Source organism: Microtus oregoni, unplaced genomic scaffold (genome assembly GCF_018167655.1).
Source record: "Microtus oregoni isolate MIOR12 unplaced genomic scaffold, Mior012 000006F_ref0000085, whole genome shotgun sequence".
Taxonomy (NCBI): Eukaryota; Metazoa; Chordata; class Mammalia; order Rodentia; family Cricetidae; genus Microtus; species Microtus oregoni.
Genome location: NW_024543065.1, coordinates 40,927,674 through 40,932,893, shown reverse-complemented (window position 1 = coordinate 40,932,893; position 5,220 = coordinate 40,927,674).

The window sequence follows — 5,220 nt, the reverse complement described above, 5'->3', positions numbered from 1 at the left end:
GCTTTGTGGAAGCCTAGCCAGTTTGGATGTTCACCTTCCTAAATATGGACGGAGGGGGGAGGACCTAGGACTTACCACAGGGCAGGGAACCTGGACTGCTCTGTGGACTGGAGAGGGAGGGGGAGAGGAGTGGGGGGAGGGGTAGAAGGGTGGGAGGAGGGGGAGAAGGGTGGGAGGAGGGGGAGGGAAATGGGAGGCTGGGAGGAGGTGGAAACTTGTTTTTTGTTTATGTTTTTTTTCTTCTTTTCCTAATAAAAAAAAATTATTTAAAAAAAAAAGTGATAGAATCCCTTATATAGGATGAAAAACTCCCTTAAAGAAAATGATGAGAGCAGCAAGTGGTGCTGATCCTGTAGCAGAAGATCCATCAGAGAGGTGAGTGTGTTCCTGACCAGCTGGCAGAAGCCCCAGAAAGGGAGCACAGACACTTCTCAACCCCCCCCCCCCAAACTTTCTGGTCATTCTGCAGGGGCTTCTCTCCCTGGCTACTGCCTCTCTCTTCCTATCCCATCCCAGCTTTCTCCCAGGACCCCTTCCCTCCTGTAAGGTCATCAGATCCCCCAACTCAGCCTGTTTTGAGGCTGAGACTCTGGGACAGGGTGGTGAATGCAACCGGGCAAGAGTTCCTTTGATTCACTGAACCTGCATGCAGCAAGCTAGTCCTTTTGTCTGTGAGGTCCCTGGCCAGCAAGTGGCCCTGATCCTGTATCAGAAGATCCACTGGAGAGCATTTGAAAGAAGAGATAGGCAGGCACCGATGCAAGAATTCCTCCAACAATCTGAAAAACACACGATAACACCAGAACCCAGCGAAAATACAACAGCAAGACTTGAACACCCTAATCCAGAAGAAATAGAAAAAAATAGACATTATGAAAGTGATAGACCCCCTTAAACAGGATTCAAAAAACTCCCTTAAAGAAATGGATGAGAAGAATGACAGAATGTTTGAAGAAACAAATAAATCCCTAAAAGATGAAGTAGGAAACCAAGAAAAAACAATCAAACAGATAATGGAAACAATTCAAGACTTGAAAACTGAAATGGAGGCAATGAAGAAAACACAAACCAAGGGTCGGCTGGATATGGAAAATCTAGGTAAATGAAGAGAGACTACAGAGACAAGCATAACCAACAGAATACAAGAGATAGAAGAAACAATCTGAGATGTGGAAGACAATATACAGAATATAAATGCACTGATCTAAGAAAACAGCAAATCCAACAAATTCTCATCACAAAACATCCAGGAAAACTGGGACACCATAAAAAGACCAAATCTAAGAATAATAGAAGAAGGAGAAGGAGAAGAATTACAGATCAAAGGCCCAGAAACTATAGTCAACAAAATTATAGAAGAAAACTTTCCAAACCTAAAGAAGGATATTCTTATGAAGGTTCGAGAAGCATACAGAACACCGAGTAGACTGGATCAAAAAGAGAAAACATCCCCTCGCCATATAATAATCAAAACACAAAACATACACAATAAAGAAAGAATATTAAGAGCTACAAAGGTCAACTTCTCTGTTTTTATGCCAGTACCACACTGTTTTCATCACTGTAGCTCTGTAATAGAGTTTGAAGTCAGGGATGGTAATGCCTCCAGACAATCCTTTATTGTATAGGATTGTTTTGGCTATCCTGGGTTTTTTGTTTTTCCATATAAAGTTGATTATTGTCCTCTCAAGATCTGTGAAGAATTTTGATGGGACCCTGATGGGGATTGCATTGAATCTATAAATTGCCTTTGGTAGAATTGCCATTTTACTATGTTGATCCTCCCAATCCAAGAGCAAGGAAGGTCCTTCCATTTTCTGGTATACTCCTCAATTTCTTTCTTCAATGCCTTAAAGTTCTTGTCAAATAGATCTTTCACTTCCTTGGTTAGAGTTACCCCAAGATATTTTATGCTGTTTGTGGCTATTGTGAAAGGTGAAGCTTCTCTGATTTCCCTCTCTGCTTCCATATCCTTTGTGTATAAGAGGGCGACTGATTTTTTGGAGTTTATCTTGTATCCTGCCACATTACTATAGGTGTTTATCAGCTGTAAAAGTTCTTTGGTGGAGTTTTTGGGGTCGCTTATGTACACTATCATATCATCTGCAAATAACGAAAGTTTAACTTCTTCCTTTCCAATTCGAATACCTTTGATCCCCTTATGTTGTCTTATTGCTATTGCTAGAACTTCAAGTACTATATTGAAGAGGTATGGTGAGAGTGGACAGCCTTGTCGTGTTCCTGAGTTTAGTGGTGATAGATATAGATCTATTTTCATTCTTCTACAGATTGACATCCAGTTTTGCCAGCAAAATTTGTTGAAGATGCTCTCTTTTTTCCATTGTATACTTTTAGCTCCGTTATCGAAAATCAGGTGTTCGTAGGGTTGTGGGTTAAAGTCAGGGTCTTCTATTCGATTCCATTGGTTGACTTCTCTGTTTTTATGCCAAAGCTGTTTTCAATACTGTAGCTCTGTAATAGTTTAAAGTCAGGGATGGTAATGCCTCCAAACGATCCTTTATTGTATAAGATTGTTTTGGCTATCCTGGTTTTTTTGTTTTTCCATATAAAGTTGATAATTGTCTTCTCCAGATCTGTGAACAATTTTGATGGGATTTTGATGGGGATTGCATTGAATCTATAGATTGCTTTTGGTAGAATTGCCACTTTTACTATGTTGATGTTCCCAATAGAAGATCAAGGGAAATCCTTCCATTTTCTGACGTCCTCTTCAATTTCTTTCTTCAAAGACTTAAAGTTCTTGTCAAATAGATCTTTCACTTCTAAAATATATAAAGACTTCAAGAAACTAGACCATAAAAGGCTAATCAACCCAATTATAAAATGGGGCACTGAGCTGAACAGAGAATTCTCAACAGAAGAAGTTCAAATAACCAAAAGACACTTAAGGTCATGCTCAACTTCCTTAGCGATCAGGGAAATGCAAATCAAGACAACTTTAAGATACCATTTTACGCCTGTCAGAATGGATAAAATAAAAAACACCAATGATAGCTTATGCTGGAGATGTTGTGGAAAAAGGGGTACACTCATCCATTGCTGGTGGGAATGCAAACTTGTGCAACCACTTTGGAAATCTGTGTGGCGGTTTCTCAGGAAATTCAGGATCAACCTACCCCTGGACCCAGCAATACCACTCTTGGGAATATACCCAAGAGAGGCTTTCTCATACAACAAAAGTATGTGCTCTACTATGTTCATAGCAGCTTTGTTTGTAATAGCCAGAACCTGGAAACAACCTCAGTGGAAGAATGGATAAAGAAAGTGTGGCACATTTACACATTAGAGTTCTACTTAGTGTTTAAAAAAATGACATCATGAATTTTCCATGCAAATGGATGGAAATAGTAAACACTTTACTGAGTGAGATAACCCAGACCCAAAAAGATTTATATGGTATGTACTCACTCATAAGTGGATTCTAGCCATAAATAAAGGACATTGAGCCTATAGTTCATGATCCTAGAGAAGCTAAATAAAAAATGTGAACCCAAAGAAAAACATATATAGATCCTCATGGAAATTGGAAGCAGACAAGATCACTGGTCAAAAGTTGGGAGCATGGGGGTAAGGGTGGGACAGTGGTGGGTTGGGGGAAGTGGAGCAGAGAGAGAAGGGAGAAGGGGAGGATTGGAGAGAACTTGGGATAGTGGGATGGGTCAGATGGATGAACAGCAAATATTAGAGCAGGGAAGAAGATATTTTAATTAAGGGAGCCATTTTAGGGTTGGCAAGAGACTTGCTCTAGAGGAGTTCCCACGTGTCCAAGGGGATGTCCTCAGCTAGATGCTTGGGCAGTAGAGAAGAGGGTACCTGATCTGGCCTTATCCAATATCCATACTGATGAATATCTTGAATATCACCATAGAACCTTCATCTCCAATGGATGGAGATAGAAACAGAGACCCACATTGGAGCACCGGACTGTGCTCTCAAGGTCTAGTTGAAGAGCAAAAAGAGGGAGAAGGTGAGCAAGGAAGTCAGGACCATGAGGGGTTCATCTACCCACAGAGACAGTGTGACTGATCTAATGGGAGCTCACCAAGGCCAGCTAGACTGGGACTGAACAAGCATGTGATCAAACAAGACTCTCTGAATGTGGCTGACAGTGGGGACTGACTGAGAAGCCAATGGTAATGGCAGTGGGATTTGATTCTACTGCATATACTGGCTTTTTGGATTCCTAGTCTCTTTGGATGCATACCTTCGTAAGCCTGGAGAGTGTGGAGGGCCTTTAACTTCCAACAGGATAGTGTACCCTGCCCTCTCTTAGGACTGGAGGGGGAGAGGGAGTGGAAATTTTGAATGGTATTATTTATAAAGCAAAAAAATAAAATAAAATGTTTGAATTAAAAAAGAAAAATCACATAATCGCATCATTAGATGCTGAAAAAGCATTTGACAAAATACAACATCCCTTCATGATAAAGGTATTGGAGAGAGCAGGGATACAATGAACATATCTAAACATAATTAAGGCAATATACAGCAAGACTACAGCCACCATCAAACTAAATGGAGAAAAACTCCCAGCAATTCCACTGAAATCAGGAATAAGACAAGGTTGTCCACTCTCTCTTTATCTATTCAAAATAGTTCTTGAGATCCTAGCTAGAGCACTAAGACACCAAAGGGAGATCAAGGGGATACAAATTGGAAAAGAAGAAGTCAAACTCTCACTGTTTGCTGGTGATATGATAGTTTACATAAGTGATCCCAAAAATTTTACCAAAGAACTTTTACAACTCATGAACACATTCAGCAACATAGCAGGATACAAGATTAACTCAAAAAAAATCAGTACCCTCCTGTACACAGATGATAAAAGGGCTGAGGAAGAAATCAGGGAATCAACACCCTTCACAATAGCCACAAATAGCATAAAATATCTCAGAGTAACTCTAACCAAACAAGTGGATGACTTGTATGAAAAGAACTTTAAATCTTTGAAGAAAGAAATTGAAGAAGACAGCAAAAAGTGAAAAGATGTCCCATGCTCTTGGGTAGGCAGAATTAATATAGTAAAAATGGCAATCTTACCAAAAGCCATCTACAGATTCAACACAATGCCCATCAAAATCCCAGCAAAATTCTTCAAAGAACTCGAAAGAATGGTACTCAACTTCATTTGGAAAAGCAAAGAACCCAGGAGAGCCAAAACAATCCTGGGCAATAAAAGAACTTCTGGAGGCATCACAA